The 25,082-nt window shown below is 37.9% G+C and overlaps 1 pseudogene; it reads left to right on the top strand.

The window, feature by feature from the left end:
• Nucleotides 1-24,238, top strand: part of LOC149242477 (potassium transporter 1-like) — a 46,253-nt pseudogene extending 22,015 nt beyond the window's left edge.
• The last annotated feature ends 844 nt before the right edge of the window (nt 24,239-25,082 follow it).

Genomic DNA, 25,082 nt, shown 5'->3' with positions numbered 1-25,082 from the left:
AGCACACCACATTTACAGGTTTCCCTGGAGATTTAGATCTCCCTCTAGATTTAGATCTCCCACTCGATGACTTATTTTTGTTTCTGTTCTGGGACCGTCCTCATACAGACAAGGCATCACCATTCTGGCTCTCCACATTTTTCCGTCTCATCTCCTCCATCAGCAAGGCTAAGACTATTTCATCAAACTGCAAGGCAGTTGCATTGCTACCTATTGCAATGATCAGACTATCCTATGAATCTGGTAGAGAACACAAAAAACTGATGCACTTATCTTCATCTAAAATTTTAATATCAATAGATGCTAACTGACTTACCACAACATTAAATGCATTCATATGCTTTGTCACCAAGTCTCCATATTTCATCCTCAGGTTATTGTTGGGTCCCTATAATACTAGTGATTACCCCATTACTATTGTAGTTATACCCCTTATTTATATTGTCGTGCCCCTATTATCCCCATATTGTTATTTCTGTGCCCCATAGAATCCCTCTATTGTTATTTTTGTGGCTTTATATTATTATTGTTAGGTCGGCTGGATTATATTGTGACTCCTTAGACTCCTATATATAGAAAGGAGGTTTTGTCATTTGTATGATCCAAGAATTGTTCATTTATGTAATGTAAAGGAGGTTGCCCCCTCAAAGAGGCTGAATTCTAAGGCGTTGATCTATCTTTTCTATCTTTTCTTGAGCTGGTTTCATAACATTTGGTATCAGAGCTTTGGATTCTAGGGTTTCGCTGCTCCAAACAGGTCATCGTGGAATTTCCATTGTAAATTTTTTTTCTGTGACGTTTCAAAAGTCGCAAAAAAAACCCATTTGGGAAGAAATCACGCAGAACCTTGGGTCCAAATTTCAGAGCTTTTCGCACGATATTTGCGGAGATATGATCTGAGGAAGTTGGTCTTTTTGCAGACTCCTGAATTACATTCAAAACAGGTGACCTAGGGAAAATCGTCATAACTTTCTCTCTGGGGATCGGATTGAAATTTCGTAAGAAGGTACAGAAAGAGGATGGACTGTAGTTTCTTGTGTGTGTGTTTCAGATTCAAAGGTTGAAACAGTGACTCATGGCACGTCATACAAGTTCGCTCTACTGAACCAGTCTAAAAGCAAGTCACTGTGGGAGATTTCACATAAATCTTCCTTGGAGAATCCAATTTGGCTCAGACTTGTGGCATTGGAAAGAGGACGCAGAAGGCTATTACAGGTAGCAATTTCAGAACTGGAAGATCCGAAATTACAGAGATACATCAGATTCAATATCAGGCTTCTATAAAGTGAAAAAAGGTGTGTAGTTTTTTTTAATTTTTTGTCTAAGCTTGGTTTAACGGAATTCAAAGGGCATAGTAAAGCATTATTATCGGTAACTGATGCCACGAGGAAAGAAAATGAAAACACCTAGTAAGGAACCTGAAAGCTCTAGCATGACTCATGAAGAAGAGGAAGAAATGCTACATGATATATCAAAATTACAAGAACAAGTGCAACAAATGTCACGCTCACAAAAGCTAACAGAAGCTAAGATAAGTGGCGTGGAATCTAAGATAAATGGCGTGGAATCTAAGATAAAGGGCATGGAAGCTAAGATGGAGGATTCGATGGCAGATTTGAAGATAGATTTGAAGACAGACATGGAAGAATTGAAGAAGTTGCTACAAGAAAGGGTCACTAATGGTGAAAAGGTAGTAAAGGAAACTCATGATGAGAACAAAAGAAATGTTAATCATGATTCCATAGACGCTAATGTTGGATCAAAGAATCACCATATTCCAAAAATCAATATGAGGAAGTTTGATGGCAAGGATCCCGCCACATGGATATTACAGATGGAGCAATTCTTCGATCTCAATAATGTGCAAAACGCACAAAAGGTACATATGGCAACTGTATATTTGGAACCAAATCAGTTTTTATGGTATCAATGGCTTTGCTCTCGTAAACAATTTATCACTTGGGAAATTTTTACGGAAGAATTGATAGCACATTATGAAGATACAAAAAGCAACACTTTTTTTAGCCAATTGATAAGTCTCAAACAAAAGGGTTCAGTAATGGAGCACATTGAGGAGTTCCAAAAATTGAACATAAGGGTAAAAGATATTCCAAGGAGCATAGGATTGATGTGTTCATAGGGTCTTTAAAGGATAATATCCAACATGATGTTCGCCTTTGGGAACCTGATTCATTAGAGAAGGCATTCAGGTTAGCAAGAAAAATGGAAAGCAAAATTATGGCAACCAGGAAGCATACCACTCACAACTATAAAGACGGAAGTGTTTTGCCCCTAGTCTTCCACAACCTATAAGGTTGACACCACAACAATTGGAAGAAAAAAGAGCAAAAGGGCTTTGTTACAGTTGTGATAGAAATACACTAAAGGTCATAAGTGTGCTGAGAAGAAATTATTCTACATAGATTGTGAAGAGGAAGAAGAAAAGGAGCAAGAAAGGTCAAAAGAAGAAGATATACTCCAGGAACAAAGCCTAGATGAAGAACAAATAAATCTGACCATATCTTGTAATGCATTGGCGGGAATTACCACTCCTCAAACCATCAAGATAGAAGGACAAATCAAGAAGAAAAAGGTAATAGTGTTGATTGATTCAGGAAGCACCCACAATTTTATTCATTGTAGGGTAGCAAAAGAATTGAATTGCTTCCTATATCCAGCACCAGAGTGTCAAGTGATGATTGCAAATGGAGGAACAATAAATTGCTCTGGAAAGTGCCATAATATCAAGCTATCCATGGGAGAATATGTATTGACTAGCCCAATGCTTTCCATTCCAATGGGAGGTGCTGATGTTGTACTAGGAGTCCAATGGCTACAATCCTTGGGTACAATAGCTTTTAATTTTCAAGAAATTTTCATCAAATTTTCTATGGAAGGAAAGGAAGTTGAATTAAGGGGTATTGCAGGGAAACCAGGAAAGATAATCAGCTCTAATGGCATGACTAAGCTTCTTAAAAAGGAGCAAAGAGGTGTAATTGCACAATTATGTTCGCTAGATGTTTCCACATTGGAATCATCTATTTCTCCAGATCTCCAAAATGTCCTGGACAATCATTCCAAGGTATTTGAGACTCCCAAAGGTCTCCCACCTATGCGTGATCATGATCATGCTATTCATCTGATTCCAGGAAGTGTTCCTCCAAACATCAGGCCGTACAGATATCCCTATGCCCAAAAAAGTGAAATTGAACGTATGGTTGCAGAAATGCTAGAGGCTGGTATAATTCAACCAAGTCAAAGTTCTTTCTCAGCTCCAGTAGTATTGGTGCACAAGAAGGATGGATCATGGCGCATGTGTCCGGATTATAGGGAGCTCAACAAGCTCACTATTAAAGATAAGTTTCCCATTCCTGTTATTGATGAATTACTGGATGAATTGCATGGATCAATTTACTTCACCAAGTTGGATCTTCGTTCGGGATATCATCAAATCAGAATGAAGATTGAAGACATTCTGAAAATGGCATTTAGAACTCATGAGGGTCATTATGAATTTTTGGTCATGCCTTTTGGCCTTACCAATGCACCTTCAACATTTCAAGGTTTGATGAATTCAATTTTCAAACCATTCCTTAGAAAATTTGTGTTAGTATTTTTTGATGATATACTAATCTACAGCAAGTCTTGGAAGGATCATGTTGAACATGTTGACAGGGTGCTACAACTATTGGAGGAGAAACAATTATATGCAAAAAGATCCAAATGTTTCTTTGGAGTCCAGGAGGTGGAATATTTGGGTCATATTGTATCTCATGAAGGAGTTAAGGTAGACCCTAGCAAAATTAAAGCCATTAAGGAATGGAAAATCCCCACATCCATAAAGCATCTGCGAGGATTTCTTGGGTTGACAGGGTATTATCGCAAGTTTGTTAAGAATTATGGGAGAATAGCAGCACCTCTAACAACATTATTGAAGAAAGATTCATTTTCATGGACTCCGGAAGCAACAAAGGCCTTTGAACATCTTAAAGAGGCAATGTGCCAAGCACCGGTCTTAGCTACGCCGGACTTCACAAAAACCTTTATTGTGGAATGTGATGCTTCAGGAAATGGAATTGGTGTTGTTCTAATGCAAGATGAAAGACCCATTGCTTTTGAAAGTCGTCCAATCAAGGGAAAGTTTTTAAGCAAAGCTATTTATGAGAAGGAAATGTTGGCAATACTCCATGCACTTAAGAAATGGCGACCCTACCTAATGGGAAGACACTTCAAGGTAAAAACGGATCATGATAGCCTTAAATACTTTTTAGAACAAAGATTATCCTCTGAAGAGCAACAAAAGTGGGTCACAAAGATGTTGGGTTATGACTTTGAAATCATCTACAAAAAAGGGAAGCAAAATGTGGTGGCAGATGCACTCTCAAGAAAGGATGAGGATGTGGAAGCATTGTTGTGTGCCATTTCTATTATCCAACCAGATTGGATAAACGAAGCAAGGGAGGAATGGAAGAATGACGAAGAAGTGTGGGCACTTATTCGAAAGCTACAACAAGATTCCAGTACTTCTGATACATTTAGCTGGAAAAATGATTCGTTATGGTACAAAGATCACTTATACCTCTGTAAGAATTCCCAGTTAAGATTCTTATGGAATTGCACACTTCTCCCTTAGGAGGGCACTCAGGATTTTTAAAAACTTACCACAGGGTTAAGAAGGAATTTTTTTGGGATGGCCTTAAATCAGATATTCAAAAGTTTGTGGCGGAATGTTTGGTTTGCCAGCAAAATAAAGTTGAAACAATTAAGACATCGGGTCTATTACAACCTTTATCCATTCCAAGCCAACGTTGGGAGGAGGTTTCAATGGATTTTATCACAGGTTTACCCAAGTCTGAGGGAAAGAGTGTCATCATGGTGGTAGTTGACAGACTTACCAAGTATGCACACTTTTGTGCATTATCACATCCATTTAAAGCCAGTACAGTTTCTACTGCATTTATGGAAACAGTTCAAAAGCTACATGGAAACCCAAAGATTATTGTAAGTGACAGAGATCCCATTTTCACTGGAAATTTTTGGACAGAATTATTTTCTTGTCTTGGTACTCAGTTAGCTCATAGCTCATCTTATCATCCTCAATCTGATGGGAAAACTGAGATAGTAAACAAATGTTTGGAAGGATATCTTCGTTGCTTTGTATCTGATAAACAGACACAATGGGTCAAATGGTTGCCTCTGGCTGAATGGTGGTATAACACTTCCTTCCATACAGCAACAAAAATGACCCCATTTATGGCACTTTATGGGTATCAACCACCATCCATCACATCATATTTAAGAGAAAATTCTAAGGTTCAAGTAGTGGAACATCACATCGAACATCAACAACAAGTCCTCCAACTCTTAAAGGATAACCTCGTGTTGGCACAAAATAGAATGAAACAACAGGCAGATCAACATCGCAATGAAAGAAGTTTTGATGTAGGTGATTGGGTATTCCTACGGCTACAACCATATAAGCAAATGTCCCTAAAGCAAGCTAAGAAGGATAATAAATTATCACCAAAGTATTATGGTCCGTACAAGGTGTTGCAAAAGATTGGTACTATGGCATACAAATTGGAGCTTCCTGCAGCTTCTCGATTGCACCCAGTTTTCCATGTTTCATGTTTAAAGAAGGTTATAGGTGACAAGCTCCCAATTCAAACAATATTGCCAGAACTTGATGAGGAAGGAAAAATTATATTGGAACCGGAAGCAGTCACAGAAACAAGAACTCGACAGCTACGAAATCGATCAATTTCAGAGTATCTTATCAACTGGAAGAACTTATCCGCTGAAGATTCCACATGGGAGGATGAGAATTTTATGCAGAAGTATCCAGAACTACTCAAGCGTTGAGGACAACACTTTTTTGAAGGAGAGGGGCATGTTGGGTCCCTATAATACTAGTGATTACCCCATTACTATTGTAGTTATACCCCTTATTTATATTGTCGTGCCCCTATTATCCCCATATTGTTATTTCTGTGCCCCATAGAATCCCTCTATTGTTATTTTTGTGGCTTTATATTATTATTGTTAGGTTGGCTGGATTATATTGTGACTCCTTAGACTCCTATATATAGAAAGGAGGTTTTGTCATTTGTATCAACCAAGAATTGTTCATTTATGTAATGTAAAGGAGGTTGCCCCCTCAAAGAGGCTGAATTCTAAGGCATTGATCTATCTTTTCTATCTTTTCTTGAGCTGGTTTCATAACAGTTATACAGCTTTTTCCGCAGGAACAGTTTATTCACCAAAGACTTAGATTGGTACAAAGTCCTTAACTTGTCCCACAAAGCCTTTGCCGTGGCTTCCCCTGATACATGCAGCAATACCAAATTTGAGACACACAATCGTATTTTGCTCTTTGCCTTCCGATCCAACTTCTTCCATTCTTCATCGGACACTCTCGTTGGTTTAGTACCCGAATCTACCATGATCCACTGATCTTTATCCACCAATAGATCCTCCATCTTGAGTTTCCACAACTCAAAACTCCGACCATTAAATTTCTCGATCTCTATCTTTCCATTGCTTGCCATCTTCTTTCACCACCAGAATCGATCTCGCAGATCTCCCACTGAACAGGGTCTACCACAGGCCCGAGCGAAACCCCTCAGCAACAAAGGCGTCCACTTGAAGCCAAAATAGCTCTGATACGAAATGTAGGTTTTAACCCCATGCATAAATTACCTGCATACGAATTCTAAAACACAGAAAATAAATAATGAGAGAGCATAACACATAAAACACGTATACACATATATTTTCCCCTGGATCCCAAAACCGGGACTACTAGCTTGATTTTTCATTTTGTTCCTTTCAATGTTATAATACATATTTATACATGCCGAAGCATCCAATACCATGGATCGAAAACCATCACGTCCAAAAAACATGTGCGAAAATCATGCACAAAACCATAGGTGGGTCTAGCCAACCTAACATAGGGTCCAAAACCAAAATTTTCCAGGGCGCTGCCCTAGACCCCATAAAGTTGGGTTATGGGTACACCTCAAACCCCCTGTGACCCCCCCCGCTACAAAATTGGCACATCGAAGGGAGGCTCTGCCCGCCCTCTAACCCCCCGATTAAATACGTGGGCTAGTCGTGGAAAGAATATAACACAACCCAACAAAGATCACAAATCAGTTTAGCAAAAACTAGTGATTTCTTTGACTTAGCTTTAGTGAACTCTAAGTCAAACTCTTGCAGGATGACAATCCATTTGGAGTATTTTCCCCCAAGAAACTGACGAGACAAAATATAATTCATGGGGTTACAATCATATATCACTATAGTTTTGTGTAAGAGGATGTAGTGGCGAAAACATTGGACAACATGAACTGCTGCCAATGCCAACTTCTCTACATGGGCATACCAAATCTCAACATCAAAGAGATTATGGCTCAGATAGTATATCACATGTTCATTTCTGTCGTCATCTTATTGAAGCAACACCATAGCAATGGTATTGTCAGTGATGGTCAAATATAGGAAATAATCATGATGGTAATTAGGAGGATGCAATAAAGGTGCACTAATGAGTGTGGTCTTTAAAGCATCAAAAAATTTATGGGCAATTTCATCGCAAATGAATGGGACCCTTTCTTTAATAGGCGAGTAAAACCCTTGACAAGCCGAACATATTTTGGGATGAAGCGATGAAGAAAGTTTTCCTTCCCTTGCAAACTTTGAAGTTGGTGTAAAGAAGATGGAGGTGGTAGATTGAAAATGGCCTCCACCTTAAGAGGATCAATTCAGATGCCTTATTTAGACACCACGAATCCTAAGAGATGACTAGATCCAATGCAAAAGACAAATTTATGAGGATTTAACCAAATATTATAGTGTTGGTAGTGAAGAAAAATCTCCCGGAGGTGAGCCGAATGGTCTTGACATTTAGACGAGTGTGTGGGTAAATAATCAAGATACAGTTGAATGATATTTTTGATATCGTGGAAAGCATAAGACATGGCCCTTTGGAAGGTTGCACCAACATTTTTAAGGCCAAAAGGAAGTTTTTTATAGGAAAAAGTTCCCCAAGGACAGATAAAGGCAGTCTTATGTTGATCAGCAGGAAGGATATTAATTTGGTTATATCCAAAAAAATCCATCCATAAAGGAAAATATTTCACTCCCAACACATTCGTCGATAATATGGTCAATAAAGGGAGTAGGGTAATTATCCTTAGGACAAGATCGATTAATATCTCTATAATCAACACAGACACATATGGTTCCCTGCTTTTTAGTCACTGGAATGATATTGGAAACCCAATCTGTCAGTGGTATGGGGTAAATAAAGCCAACTTTGAGAAGTTTTTCAACTTCACCTTTAATGGCAGCTGCCTTCCTTGGGTGCACCATACAAAGACATTGTCGAATAGGTTTTGCATCTAGGTAGGTTGGGATCTCATGCACCACAATGCTTGGATCGATGCCTAAAATTTCTTCATAGGTTCAGGTGAAGACATCGGGAAATTATTTAAATAGGGCCGTATAGATCCTCATCAGGAGAACAAGAGGCCCCTATGTGAATGTTTTTGACTATCCCTGGTTTCACATAGATGTCGATGGGCATGGTTGTCGAGATGTTTCCCAAATTTCCTTCAGACAACACCTCGTGAACTAAGATGGGTGTTTAAAAGGGAGTAGTCGTTGCAGGGGAAACTAAAGTATCTAGACAAGTAGGAATCACACCAAGGCTAGGAAGAAAAGAGGAACAATGATGAATATCATTCCAAGGGGTTTCTTCAAGAGACATGACTTCAACGATGCTTTTTTCAGTAAGGAAAGTCTCATTCAAAGGATCTTCAAAATTTGAAGAACCAAGCCAAGGAGTTTGCGAATACGAGTCTAGGACCATACTCAATCGGTCATTGGTTTCAGATGTAGCCATGAAAGCCAAAAGGACAACTTGGTAAGCTTGTTCAATGGGGCTAAGCGGCATGGTGTCACCAAAATTATCAATCTGATCAGGGCTAGGGATGATCCAAGGGTCGTTACTAGACGAGATCATATTAACTGAGGCAACATTGATGGGAGGAGGAAGGGAAAAAGTTCCCATTAAGGAAGAGTATTTGAAAAGACCTGCTTCAAAATTTTCATAAGGAATGATGGGTTTCCGAACATAAGGTACATTACTAGTTGAAGAGTCAAAGGAAAATAAGGCCAACTAGTCTATTGTGATAATTTTCCCTTGGTGGGGAAAGCGAAGTACATGAAAAAGAGTAGAAACCACACAAAACATTGTTCGAGTCCAGCTACGGCCAAGTAGAAGGTCATAATTAAGATTTGTGTCAACAAACTCTACTTCCATATTGATAGTTGTTCCTTCTAACTAAATGGGTAAAGAGTTGAGAATACCATACGGTCGAAAACCTCTGCCATCAAAATCTTCCAAAGTATTTGGGGACTGGTTGAGAGGAGGGGACCATTTTTTTGTGTAGGAAATCCTTTCTATGGACATAAACGTTATCTCTAGTCATATGGGAGGATATAGCAACTACATAAGGAAACTATATGTAAGCTTTCCTGTTTATACTAGAAAACACAAAGGAGGATAGATGACATACCTCACTCTGATGCTAACATCCATTGGTGTCATCCTTGATTCTTTTGTTTCCAAGCTCAATCTCCTCTTCATTGTTATGGATGAATACCTACAAGGAATATCAAGTGGAGACAAAAAACACATACATAGAAAAATTCATTCCAATATAAACCATGTAACAGATCAAGGAGTATTACACTAAATGAATAATAATTGACACATTTATGAAAATAAAACAAATAATGTATTATTAATATATGGTAAAGGGAGAATTACAACCACTTAATCCTTGACATTGGAAGCCTCATTTAGATGAGTTTACAAGTCCTAGCCTTAACCTTCAAGAACTACTTTCTCCTTAGAAAAATGGGCAACAATTGGGCATAGTTCAACAGTAGGATGGCAACCAACCCTTAGTGGAAGGTGGGAAATTCATTTATAGGGAAGGAGAGGGAGTTAAGGATCCATGAAAAGAGGAGGAGTTCCAAATCTCAAGGGAGAGATCCATGGAAAGAGGATCTAGGGCTAGGAATGGGAGGTCTTATTCCAATCTTCATCTACTTGAAACCACGTCATCGTTCTCGAGTTTTCTAGTAAGAGAAGCTTCTCCTCCATTTTGGGAAAAACTACTTGAAGAGGACCAACGCAGATTTACCTGATAAAAGTAGCATTTTCAGCACATATTTTGACCACTAAAGTCACACTGAAGACCCTACCTGTTAGCGCTTGAGATTTCACCCTAGGCTGAGGAAGGTAAACCTTCAAGGCAACATCAAACCATTTCACCTCGTAGCTAGCCCTACGGGGTATGAGAAGGCTCTCTCTGGTCAAACTCGGTAGATCTTTCAATAGGATGAGCTGACCCAATTAGGAACACTGATATTAGGCTAGTAAACTGATAAGGGGGGTTGATTTAAAGTTTTTGGTGTTTTTGGTGGCAATTGGAGGGAGTGCGATTCAGGGTGCGGGGATTGAGCTCAGTTTTTGCAGGTGGGTCTTTGGGGCAAGGTAGGAGTTTGTGCTGATGCCTTTAGCTGAGATGGATGATCAAAGAAGAAAAAAGAGAAGCTAAAGAGGGCAAACAATGACTTTGAATCCTCTCTAGACAGTGGAAAACATAAACATTAAACAAATTTGAAAGCTGAGCATGGCAAGCATGAATTCAAACTTTATCACTTCATTTGTTTAATAAGCTGCAGTAAAGAAAGAGATGGAACACATAAACACACTTACAATTACAATAAGAGAACACACCATCAACACAATAGTCCACAAGAATCCCAATGATGTCTGCAAAACCCTGGTCTTCCCTTTCCTCAAATTGCAGAGATACAAGTAAAATATACAATAGGAGCTTCTCCCTCAAGAGTCCAACCATGAAAATGAGCAAGAGAAGGCATAATATAGATGATCTAACTCCTTTCCCCACCTCTAGGGGTCGAGCTCAGCTTCCTAGGAGCTGTTTCAACTAATTCTAAACTGAGCACTAGATAATAGGCAGTCAAAACAACTTGCCTCTAAAACTTAGGTAATCTATCCATGCATTAAATATTCACTATTTACATCAAAGAAACTTCTAGAAGTGTCAAAGGAGAGTAAATGTGTCCAAGTGCTATGAAAATTACACAAAAATCCATCATTTACATGCCTCAAAAGTCAACCAAAGTAAAAACAGTGTTTCGCTGGCCGAACTGGTCAAAACAGTGAAATTTCCCTGAGTGGTCGTGCCCCTCACTTTGACTGGTCGTGCGCATTGACAGCTCTGTTTGAGGGCCTTCCCGGTGCCAAAATCAGGTGCAAGATAGCTCATTGGAAAGGTATGTGAGTCTACTTTCCAACCCCACTGGAATTTCTGAATTTGGAGTTGATTTGACCCCTCAAACGTCATTTCTCCCAAGGCAGCTTTCTGCAACTCAAAAAAGGGGCAGAAAGTCAAAATTTGCATGTATTTTGAGCTTTTGGAATCCCAAATCTTCATAAAATCTGAAACCCATCCATAGGCAAGTGTATTTTTGCATGAAAATTCCAAAAATGTAGAGTTTTCCCCGTTCTGAGCTTTCCCCATGACTGGTCGCGCGCGGGGTGAGACCACTCAAATGGCCAAAACCTGTAAAATTCTCAAAAATGCCAAAAATGTCTCAAAACTCTCAAAATTTCTTGGGTTTGCTGCTAGGAAGAGGCTAATGAGTATCATGGTGAGTGAGAGAGGCCTCAGCCAAGATACAGAGCGGGTTGGTCTTCTTCTTCCTCCTGCGGGCCTCGGACAACTTCCTTTGGAGTATCTTCATCTTTGCTTTGCAAACATGCATTCTCGCCCAATAATGATTTTTCATGTTCCGTAGCAGCCTCTTGTCTTGGTTGGCTTTCTCCAACAGTCTCTCCAAGTGTGCATTCACACGGATAAGCATGGATTCCCTCTCCTTGGGCAGCAAGTCACTAGGCCTCCTACGGTTGATGACTCGGTCACTTCGAATCCTCCACAGCTCATCCAACTCTTTCTCATCCTCAAGTTGCTTGTTGCGCTGCTCAAGACAGTTTATTGTCCATTGGGCCATGTCGAGCTTTTGCTGTAACAAGCAGTTTTCCGCCTCTCTCTGTCGGATGATCTCATGCAAATCTGAAGTGAGGGAGCGAGCATCAAGGTCAATGAAATCATGATGTGTATCGCCAACTCTCTCGTCCTCAACCATGGGCTGCTTGCCCTCCCGTACTTCCTCTGCTGATGAAGAATGCGAGGCCCCTTCCACTTGATGTGGAGATAACACTCGCTGACCTGTAGATGATGATGGCGAGACCCCTTCCACCTGCTGTGGGGAAAGTACTCGTCGAGCTGCTGCAAACAAGGTCCTGTGACCTCTCTGGTAGGTGACCTGAGGTGAGGAAGCAACCTGTCTCGGAACAATGATCTCGGGCTAGTGAGATGGACCTCCCTCCTCATAAATGACCTCTGGCTCTGGGTGTGGCTGTGGTGGCACTGTAAAGAACTCATGAGAAATGAAGTCTGCCCATGGAATGCCCTGCTGACTCAACTGATGGGAAACAATGAGCTGGATGAGACCATGATGGCACAAACTCCTATGCTGCTGAGCTGGGGACTGCCTCTGAAACACGGACACCATCCTCTGAATGTCCTGGAAGAAGAAAACCGGGATGTTCATCATCCTCACTCGGGTAAAGTGCATCAACAGGCGAATGTGACAAGAGAAGACCTGTGAAAATCTTCCCTCGCATGTGAAGTAATGCATGATAAGCCGCATGATCGGAGCATACTTCCCCCGGAGGAATCTGAAGGGAAAGACCCCTGACAAGTGACTCATGAATGCTGGCCTGACATATGGCTCAAAATAAACATAATCCAGCATTTTGCGCTTGGGCCACACCTCACCCACATTTGGTATCCCGGTAGCCTCTGAAATCACCTCCGGAGATAGTACAAAATTCACCCCTGCAAGAGTGACCTGCCCATCATGAAGGTGCAAAACAAATAAGCGGGCCAACTCCCTGTGGTGCTGAATCTGGGCAAGCCTCTCACAGAACTAAAAACATGACATATAACGGAAACAATTCACTGCCATAGGACAGGCCTGCAATTCTGCCAAAGAGGTGGGTTCCTCTCTCCTATGATGACCACCTTTGCCACCCTTACGAGGCCTCTGCTGTACCTCGATCTCTGTGGAAGAAGACCGGTCATCACCTTGCTCATAGGTTTCAGTGGTTGACATGGTGCTTTTGAGCAAAGTGAAGCAAATAGATAGAGTAAACTGCTGCCCTTGCCTGCAAAAATGCTGAGAAGTATGCTGATTTCAAGGGGAAAAAATCATAAGGGAAATGTTAGGGGAGGGATTTTTAATAAGGAATGGGAAAATATGTAAAAACAGGGATTTTTAAGGGATAATTCACAAAATGTCAAACATATCATCTCATCTTCCATCATTAGGAAATCATTTGCAAAGAAATACTTTATTAGGGAAAATACGTATGATAGTCATCAAGGGAAAGGACATGCATTTGCAACAGGAGTATAGGACAGCATAGATAGCTTGCTCCTTTGAGTTTTTTGTTTTTTCAATGTACATCATAAGGTAAACAGTGTTTTTCAAAGGATTTTATGTACATTTAGTCATAGGGAAACAAGGCTTCTTTTACATCTTGTCATAAGGGAAAAGGGATCTTAATTGAACAGGATTTTAGGGAAGGGGTAGAGAGGAAAACAGGGCTTAGTTTTGGGGAGACACAACAATATTCTTTTGCAAACAATATTTATAGCAATATGTCCATTTTATACATATACACAGCTGCATTTTTCTTGTTTTTGCTATGGATATGCAACAGCAATGTGTCTTCTATTTTCCAATGACTATGCACAGCAACATCTTTTTTTTATTTGGTCATTTTGCCATATTATTGCTCTTTTCTCTTTTTACATAACATTTTTTATCCTTGCTGTTGTTCATTTATTTTCCTTGCCGTGTGGAGGGTATTAGGGTTTGGGTAGAATACATGAAAGGGCATTAGGGTTTTGTAAAGGGATTTGGGGGAGGGATAGGGTTTTAGGAATTTTGGGATGAGAGATTTAGTATTTATTGCAAATGAGATAAGATATAAACATATTATGACATTTGTGAATTTAATAGGAAACAAGGAGGGAATAAATAGGGATTTAAAGCCTTGAAAAAACATCAACCCTAGCATAATGCCTACATGAACAAGCAATCACCCAAATCCATTTCTCCTTACATTTCTTGGTGATAAACATATATATGCAAGCCCATCATTTCATGTTTCAAGCATTCAAACGCACTAGAAGACCCTACCTCAATCAGTTGAGCAAGCAAGAGGGCGATTTAGTCGATTTGGAGTGGTTCTGTAGAAGACAGCTTGAGTGGTCGCGCCCCTGCTCTGAGTGGTCGCGCCCTGCCTGAGTGGTCGCGCCCTTTAGAAAAATACACTGCAGAGGGGTCGCTGAGTGGTTGCGCCCTACCCAACTGGTCGCGCACTGAGCCTGAGTGGTCGCGCCCCTGAGAATGACTCCAACTTTCTGCAAATCGCCTCTTTTGACCTCTCACTCGTTTTTGCAAGCTCTCAAATGCATAATGAGGCTGTTTAGAGGGAAATTTACTCTTTATAGGCCCAATTTGAAAAAATTAACTTACCAAACCCACTTTCTAATGTTTTTGTTTTGACATTCACTTTTAACACTGTTTTGAGTTCACTTTGTCCTGAATTTGATCTTTTGAGTGCTTTAACTCCGTTCTTTTTGCAGGTTGACCATCTGATGGACTCTGGCGAGGAGACCAGGGTTATTGCCGGCATTTTGAAGAATTTTGAAAATTTTCCTTATTTTTTGCAAATTTCACATGACCTTGGGTTTAAAAACAGGGTTTTTAAATCCAAGGTATAAATGAGCTGTACCTGATGAAAAATATCAATGGAACATATTTACATACCTCCTTCCGGCTTTCCGGGGACTATTAGACCTCTGACTCATGACCTTGCAGTGATTTTTTACCAAAACCCTAGACCTAAGACTTGGGACTTCAAGACAAAAATAAAACAAGTGTAACACAAGCTCATTAAATGATATGTCCTGATCTAGCAAAGCCAAGAAGGGAACAAGGACCAGCTCCTCCATCAGTTTTATGGCATGCCTAACGGGATGCAAAACTGATACTGATGAGACACCTACCTATGCACATGCAAAGAGCTTTTGATCACTGATGGAGGGCTCAAGACCGACACTAACACTACTAGCACAGATTTTCCTAATAAAGGTGGCGTCGAGCTTGCAAAACAAGGTTTTTGGCAAGTTCTTCAGAATTCTTCCAAGGGATGTTTTCTTTCTTTTCTTCAGGGATATTATTTTGATAACCAAAAACATGTTTCATGGTGAATACATTGTTTGCGACAACTTTCATCATTTTGCGACGCTTGTGGAATTGACAACACATAGTGCGACACTTCAGAATACGAGACTGGGAGTGTGACAAAATACTATATACCATATATACAAGACAATGGAAGAGATCATATACAGTCATAGTGAAATGAAAGGAACATCATATATATATATATATATATAAAACCATTTGGAACATATATTAAAATAAGTAAGCCTATACCATCATCTCAACTTTGAGATTATTATTATTATTATTAAATCATATCTGGAAATTCAAACCTTGTAGGGTAAATATAGTAAATCTAACAACTTTTATGAAAACCCTGGTTAGGGTTTGAAAATCAAATTTCTACATTGCTGAGCCTTAGCTTAGGCATCTGGAGGATGAATATTGGTAGGAGGTTTACCTATAACACAAAGATGCTAGAATCAAAGTGTTGAAAAATAATTTAAAGACTCCAGTGAGGAAACTTTTCTTTGTGCCACAAATTATACCTACAAACCCAACTACTGATTTGAATTAGAAACCCTCAAATAAGAAGAACGAGAGGAAAATTGAAGAATTTACATAGGGGAAAGGAAGTATACATTTCCTGTAAAGAACCCAATTTGTTCGTCACTCCAAACCCTGTGAACATCTGAAAATAAAAAGGTTATTTCCCATCATTATATGCAACCATTTACAAAAGAAGACATAGGAAAATGAAATAAAGGACTTAGCTGGAGTAAATTGAAAAACCCAAGTATAAATCTTAGAGTTCGAACATAATAAAATGATGGAAATCATCTAAATAAGTTGGCTTTACTGAAAATCCTCTATAAAATCCATAATTGTAGAGAACCCAGAATTCTCTATTCTAGAACATGTGAAAAATTGGTTGCGTGATTCCTACTACAACAAACTAATAATATTTCTCCTACTTGTTAAATTACTTGAACAAGTTGTTTGTATTTTTTTACGGAAAATACTGAAATATATATACTGCATGCTACACAAATAAAAATGCGGAAACTAAATACAACATAGGAGAGAAATAATAATCACACACATCTACACAATTATTTTTGGACAAATGTCCCCGGAAAAACCTAGTGTGGGAAAATCAATGTAACAACTAAGGATTTTATTATTATGCAATAGTAATTCTGAGTACAATTTGTTGGATGCCCAACTGTCTATCTGATATAGGGAGTAAATGGAAAGAATTAATAGTGAGATGATCTCACCCTGTCACAAGGAATCTGCATCCCTTCTGCTTCAGCCACTGCACAAAACTACATCAACCCTAGGAAGTCTTTGCGTCACCTCTGCTGGGGACTGCACTGCTCCTCCTTCTGACCCTCTGCTGGCTAGAAACTTTGGCTCTCAGCTTCCCATCTCACACCTCGACTTCCAGATTCTGAAACTTGATTTCCTCAATAGGAATTTGATGTCTCTTCAGGCTCTGCGTTTCCACTACGTCAGCTCTGTGTGGTCCAGTGTCAACCTCTATAGATTTTCTTTTTCCTTCTCTACCTTGTACTCTCCGACTAGGAAAATTTCCCTTCGGATACTATCCTTGCCCCTCACTACAAAATATCACTTCGAATTTCTCTCCCTAACAACTGTTGTGCTTTAGAAATTCGATCTACTGATCTCTACTCAATGTGTTCTCCAAGTGCCCATTGAAGTCCTTCTTATAATCCTCCAGTTGAGAACCAATGACCCAGATTAGATTCTAATCAATGGATCATATCATTTAGATTCAATCTCCATCTTATTCTAGAAGTTTCACCCACATTTTAGATTAATACCCATTAATTATTTTAATTTCCTAAGTTTAGACTTAGAGACCCAATAAAAATAATTAATTATTTAATAAAATAGTCTCTGGGTGAAATTTATCAAAAATGGTTTTTGGGTATTGGAGAATGCACGTGTCTAAGCTTGCCTAAAATTTTTGAGACTTAGAGCACATCTGATGATACCAAAAATCAACCGAACGCACGTGTGACAAAAGCTATGACTAAAATGAAGAAATAAATTTATATAGTTTTCTTTTATAAATGAGAGGTTTGACGGTGTTGGATACTGCCAAAATACAGGGTGTCTCCCCAATGTGAAGTCCCAATCAGACCTCACACTATTTGGAGTAGGATCCCCTTTCAGATTATCGACTCAGCGACCATAACACAAAGGTTCACCTTGGTTTCAATGGATATCATAAGAGGTTATATAAATAGACCTTGAAAAAACAAGTAAGTTGACATTGTGAAACACTGATTGAAATGTGTAAAAGGATACCTTCATGAGTGGGAGATTAGAGTGAGTCTTTGGAAGGAAGTAATAGTACTAACCTAAGAGAGATGCCTGAGAGCATGAAAAGATTCGTTAGCAAAATAGTTCACATAACAATTAATCTAAGCGAATAAAACACACATTCAACAAGATGAGTACCAAAGCCACTGAAATAGTTCAATTTCTTCAGTACATATGAACACAACATATATCATAAACATCCCAAGAATAGTCCTAAAACATTTTTGATACATGCATGAAAATGTGTTGGCTCATTGAATTTCAATTAGGTGAAATATACAAGTACACAATTACAATGATGAGGCACTAGTTCCAAGTGGAACTTTAAGTCGCTTCTTCTCCAAAGAACAATTTTCTCTCCTTTTCCAAGTAGAGAACCCAAGATGATCTCTCCAAAGCTTCAAGCCTCCAAAAACCTTTTTCTTGAGTTATGAGGTTTCTTTTATAACAAGGGGAATGAAATTTCATATCCCCATGACTCTTGAGTTACCCTCATGACTCTTGGGCTTTTATTATGACCTTTGGACTTCTATGAAACTCTTGAACTTCTAAATGGCTTTTGGAATTCTCTATATGTCTTTTGGATTTCTATATAACTCTTTTGTCCATACATGGCTATGTGACTCTTCATATTCCACTTGTGACCTTTGGACTTCCATGCCCTGCATTTTGTCCTTTTCCCTTTAATAATTACATCATTACATTCCACATGATGTGGAATGACACAGGGATGCACATTGAACATTATGATGACACTTGTACAAGTTACAACTTGAAAATGATGACATGGACTTCATGAGGTGTAAATGCCAAGCTATCTTCCTTGTTGCTTCATCTTGCATTCTTGATGGTAGATATGATATATGCTTCATATTTATTAAGGATCCACTTTATTTCTTATCTTCAACTTCCAAAGGGTCTTGGATGAGCTTTGGAATCCTATGAGTAGATATGATCTTTACCTTTATCTGCTCGATTGGACCAACAAGGAAAACAATTTGCACTTACAATGTTGAGTTGAGGAATGATGATCTTATAATAGATACAGGCTTTACAATTCGACCAAAGGCCTTCTGTTTAGACATCATTGACTTTAAAGATATATAAAACCAAGATAAAGAAGAGGTAACATATTAGCCAAGAATTGTTCGTCATCACAATTTCCCTTTTCAAGTTCTCCAAATTGTCTTTTGAGCCAAATAAAAGAATCTTTCATGTACGGTATTATTAAACAAAATGAAAAAAGAAAATACATGAAAAAACAATGAAACAAAACCAAATGAACAAAACAAATGGAGGAGGGCTGTAAAACAACATGTAAAATATACAATAACAAAACAAGAAAATGCAGAGACTCGATGGAGAGTAGGATAGAGGGTGGATGCAATGCAAAGGAAGCTAAATGCAACTAAACCTACTATTAACCTAGCCATTTAGAAGGTCTGGGCTAAGTGTAATGATATTTCCAATGAAGCCACTGTAATAAGTCCCAACCTACAAACACAAAGATAAGATAAATTACAATCGATATATAATAATGTGCAATAGAAAAGATAGAAGCTTGAAAATCTTGCACAAAACATTGAAGGCCTTTCTTAAAGGAAGAAAGATGTGTCATATCACCTGACTTTACCCAACCTACCACCTTACCTTCTCGATGAAAACCATAATCAAACAAACCTTGATGGCTCCTTGTGAATATACCTACACTTATATTGTCTTCCTTAGAAAACATCAAGAGAGATTAGAACTTGCTTTTAGCAAATGAACTTGATAAGTAAGATGCTTCTAACTAATGATAGATTGGATTGTGAAATTCATAATTGTCTTCTTGAAAATATTGAAATCCTTCAAAAGATAATTTTTTAATTAATGGCATGGAATCAGGATGAGAATATTGTAAGGGAAAATGAATCTAATCATGTTCAGGAAGCTTGTCAAGATAGTGAGATCCTAACATAAGCATCAACGAGGGATGAAGTGCCTCAACTACTTAACAAGTATCTGAATATTGAGATGCCAAATGATAAGGGTCAATCAATGTAATTTTTTCAATGGGATATGCTCATGGGAAAATGACAAATTGAATGACATTTATCATGATTAGATAGACTAATTACGACACAAGACTCTTGTTAATAAGTAATCAACAAAGATAAATTATTTTGAACAACTTTGCAAATGATTTGAATGAAAGAATCATCTTCCTCATATGTTGGATGTGACAAACCATCTAGTTGTGATTGGCTACAAACTAGATGGCATCATAATCATTGAAAGAATTGAAAATGAATTCCAATATAACGAATATGTGAAACCAGTGAAGATGCAATGGGTGAAAAAGAGGAATTTTATTCACAAAATATCTCAAGAATACACTTATACTTGAGAGGAATTTTGGTGCCATGAAGAAAATGATTAACATTAGAATATTCACGAGAAATATTAGGAGTTGATTATTTCCACAAGAATATGATAGGTATGAATCCTTCGGCTAAATACAATCTTTGGAGTGATCAGATTCACAACTTTGTGCATCCATGAAAGGTATACATTCCAAAATTGAGTTTCATATAAGAGATTTACATGAGGAATGATCAATTGAAACAAAATGCTCAATCTGACCAGAGACAAAATCTTGAAATCTTGAAGAGTTAAATCTGGAATATGACATAAATTTCAAGGACGAATTTACATCTAGTGACACCATGGAAAGGAAATAATTATGTGAGGATATCCAAATCTGATTTAGTTTGGGGGCCTTACTAAAGTCGCAAGAACCAGACATAACCATCAACATAAATTGAAGTGCCTTGAATCCTTGATGAGTCCTAGAACTTTCAAAGACAGTAGAATTTCATTTTGAAGATTGAATCAGATCATGCATGGTGTGTGGACAACTACCACTAATAATTGTAACAGGATCATTACTACCTAAATGACATCCATTTACATTACTAATTTGGTTAGAATTTATATCTTCAATAGACAAATTACCTAGGTTATAAGGTTCTTCTATTTGCACATCTAAGGATGAATAGATTAAATGACTTTCATGAGTAACCTCAACATCTAGGCTTCACTGACAAAAAAATACCATACCACGTGTGTTCATACTGGGGCATACAAAATAAGGAAAACACAAAATAATATATTGAGCATATAATAAGGGGCTCAAAGGTTTTTATATGTTATATAGTAATATATGTATTATAAGGTATCATTTATTAGGTAGATTGGCTAAGAATTTGTCAAAAAACATGCGGGATCGAGAGTAGGAGAGAAAATGCGTCGGTTGCGATTTAGGTAGGATCAAGAGCGAGAGAGAAAATGAATAGGTTGGGAGTCTAGGAATGGAGGTAATTTTGACCAATCTTGAGGGCGGAAACAAACTTAGAGCCTCAGTGGTTTGGTATGAGGTCCATTTTAACGAAATCACAATTGTTTGGGCTATCTATGCTACAATTTCTTATGTTGGATGTGATTTTTTATTTTGGATTCGGGATTGGTTTTCTTGTTGAAAAGGTTTCCTATAGAACAATGTTGTCCTTGGATTACTAGATCTTCTTTAGGGTGAGGTATGGTAATTTGAGCACATCACTTTTGTATGTATACAAGAGCATGTTTTTGGGAAGCTAAGGCTCCATGAGCACGTCGATGCGATTCTAGGAGTTCTCTCATTTATATTCTAGACATTCACGCTTGTTCCTCTTTGGAAATATATATTTTTCTTCTTGAATACAAATGACAACAATGAAGGTATGGTTTGTTCTTGTATCTGTCCTTGGTCAATGGTTCAAATCTTGTAGTGCTCTGTAGGTGGGACATTTTATCTTTATTCATTGTTATGTAGACATGAAAGCTTGAGCCTTTTACCCAACCAACAACCTTTAGATACATAGTTGTCCACATATAAAGTTACTAGACCTTGTGAATCTAGCCTAAGTTGTGCAATAAAGTCCTTCTTTGGAAAGCATCAGAGGTAACATAGTTGGCTTCTGCTAGTTGTGCTATTTGGAACCTGGTTGGTGATTGGGGATTGAGTGATCACTCCAACAATCTCTAGTTGGAATTCTATTTTTCATGATTGCACTATAGTTTTGAAAAAAAAGGCTTGTAATTAGTAATTTAAATATATAAAAATGGAAAAATAATGCATTTTATTTGAAAATTTGGAGCTACAATGGCCATTTGTGTATGAAATTTCTTTATTTATAAGTGGATATTTTTGGGCTAGGTTCATATTAGACCATTAGGGTTTTTTATCTTCTTCTTTTTTGGGTAGTTTTGTTAGCATATTAGGTCGTAGAGGGTAAGGTTTCTCATCTTGATGAGCACAATTCTACCCTATAAATACTATCAATATTTAATTTATCAATATTCAATTGTCCGTTATTGAATTTGAGGGTGATGTTTTATTGACTTGATATTTGGTAGGGTACATCATGCTCATTGCATGTGTCATCCTAGTGGGACTCTTTGCACTTCACCACTTAGGCACTTAGAATGTTGGTTTTATATTTGCACCCATCATCATAACTTGGCTTCTCCACATCAGTAGCATTGGTATTTACGACATAATTTGGTGGAACCCCAAGGTTTTCAGAACCATCTCACCCTATTACATGTTTAATTTCCTTCGAAAGACCAAAGTAGATGGTAGGGAGTCTCTTGGAGGCATAGTCCTCCGAATTACATGTTTGCCTTTTTTTTAACATCTTTCTAGAAATCCCCCACGAGAAGAGGACCCGAGAAAGGCCATCCTATCAATATGTATTATAAAATATTTAATTTAAAGGAATTTTTTTAGCAAATAGTTGTGAGAGTTTACAAAATTTTCCTTTGTAAAACCTATGATTATTTTCAAATGGATATGATTATTTATGTAAAATATTCAATGCTTTGCAACTTTTTTTTTGAGGAAATGAAAGCTAAAATAATAGAATTGATATGATGATATGCTCTAATAAAAAGAAATTGAACAAATGGATGACACTACAACTGAAAAATTACATATGAAAATTTATTTCTTGTGATCATATTGAAGAATAGTAGTCATGATTGACAAGTGTCGAGGGTATGTTTGTTGATTTGGGACACTTTCATAGTTGTCAATCAAGGTGAGAAAATGTCATTTGTTCCATGACTAAAACACACACATAAAATCCACTAAGAAATAATCAATTTAAACTTGGGTATGTAATTGAAGATAAATTTCATAGGAGTTGTATATTCTTGCTTGATTCTTGCCTACATGGGAAGGCTACATTTCTTTCCCAGCACAAAGAGGACATACAAAGCAACTTCTATATGTCGATACCAGGTGAGCACATTTTTCTCGAGATAACATATAAGTCCATTATGCCTTGAAGATATAGGAAAGCTAGGAAGTTGTATTTTGTATAACAAAGAGCAAAAAATAATTTTATTTGCTGAACTAGAGAGACATGCAGATTTCTGAAAATAACTTGGCCATAGTGGGGTCCTAAATAATTCCAAATCTTCTTTTCCAAAAATAATTTTGAAGCCTTTGGAACTAGGACACTGGTATGAGTGTTAAGGACGAATTTTGATGCATAAGTTGTATTCTGGCCAGTATTCATAGTGGTTGTCTTGGAAGAAATAGTGGGAAGTCAGGAAGTCATCTTAGCGACCTTTTCAATAATCAATCAATGCTCAGCTTTGAGTTGTTTTCCACGAGTGAAAGTTGTGCACACCTCAAAGAAGATATATGGCCAAATATACATTCCAGAAATAAATTGGATTCTCATGTGTCTCTGCTTGGAACTCACCATTGCTTTAGAGATACAAATATTATTGTTCATTCCTATGTTATTTCCCCAGGTCCTCTTTGCATTTCCTTATTGTTATGAAGATGTGTTGTGATTAAACTGATTATTTTGCTTGATTTACAGGTCTTGTTGTGACAATGGTCATGTTTGTAACAACCTCCTTGATGGTTTTAGTGATAATTATTGTATGGGAGAAGAGTATTTATGTAGCCTGAAGCATTATAGTCATTTTTGGATCTATTGAATTGCTTTACATATCTACATGCCTAATAAAAGTTCCAGAAGTGGGTTGGGTCCCTCTGGTACTATCCTTGATCTTCATGGCTATTATGTATATTTGGCATTATGGAACTTCAAAGAAGTATGAATTTAACCTCCAAAACAAGGTTTCAATGGAAATAATTCTTAGTCTAAGGTCGATCTTAGGGATAGCGTGGGTTTCTAGAATTGGTTTTACTTATAGGAGACTAGTAGCAGGAGTACCTGCCATTTTTAGCCATTTCCTGACAAATCTTCAAACCTTTCACCAAGTGCTTGTATTTGTCTACATCAAGTCTGTTTAGGTTCCACATGTTCCATTGGATGAACACTTCCTTATAGGTAGAGTAACTCCAAAAGAATGCAGGATGTTCAGGCGCATAGTAAGGTATAGTAACAAGGATATCCATAAAAAAAAAATATGTTAAATTTTTAGTTTCTTGATGTTTGAAATGGAATCCATTGGCATGGTGGCTAAACAAGCATTTTCAAGTTGTGTTTATGAAATTGGATTTTATTCATTGCGGAAGTGCATTCAAAGTATAACTTTGCTAGTACTTGAACAACATCTCTAAATCCAACACTTTTTTGGGCATGTATAAATGTAGTTAAAGCTCGTGTCCAAGGTTACTAGGGTTTTTGAAAGTATTGATTTTAGAGTTTTTCAAACACATTATAGATCTATTAATGGTGGAACAATCAGTTTGAATTTAGAATCTGATCATCTAATTCACAATCCAGGGAGGAAAAGTTATTCCTTGCTTGGTCTAAAAATGTTGAACAATGGTTAGAAGAATATGATGTGAGCTTAAAGAAAGGTTTACATTCTCATGAAGTGCAGAAACAACGTCAAATAGATGGATGGAATGAAATATAGAAGAAAAATGGTACACCTTTGCGGAAGTTGGTAGTGGAGTATTTGACAGTGTTCCACTTGGATGCATCCCAGGGTCAGGTGCACGCACCTCCACACCCCAGGCACCGGGGACAAAGAGTCTAATGGGGGTGTGTTTCCCCACACACCCTTTTTGGGGAGTCTTGGGGAGACGCAAGGGGGTGAATTTCCCAAGTGTGCGGGATGAGACTCCCCAAAAGGGGTGTGTCTGGGCACCCCCCCTCAAAACTTCAGTGTCTAGTATATAGTATATGGTAATATATTAGTACGTTTTGATTTCAATTTTGATTCTAGAATGATGAATGATGAATTTAATTTTTAAATCAATGTAGATTGTAGGATGATGAATGATGAATGATATGGATCAATGTATTTGA

This window comes from Pinus tabuliformis, chromosome 8, assembly GCF_031772625.1.
Source record: "Pinus tabuliformis cultivar Carrire ecotype Pingquan chromosome 8, CPIR1, whole genome shotgun sequence".
Taxonomy (NCBI): domain Eukaryota; kingdom Viridiplantae; phylum Streptophyta; class Pinopsida; order Pinales; family Pinaceae; genus Pinus; species Pinus tabuliformis.
This window is presented reverse-complemented; position numbering and strand designations above follow the sequence as displayed.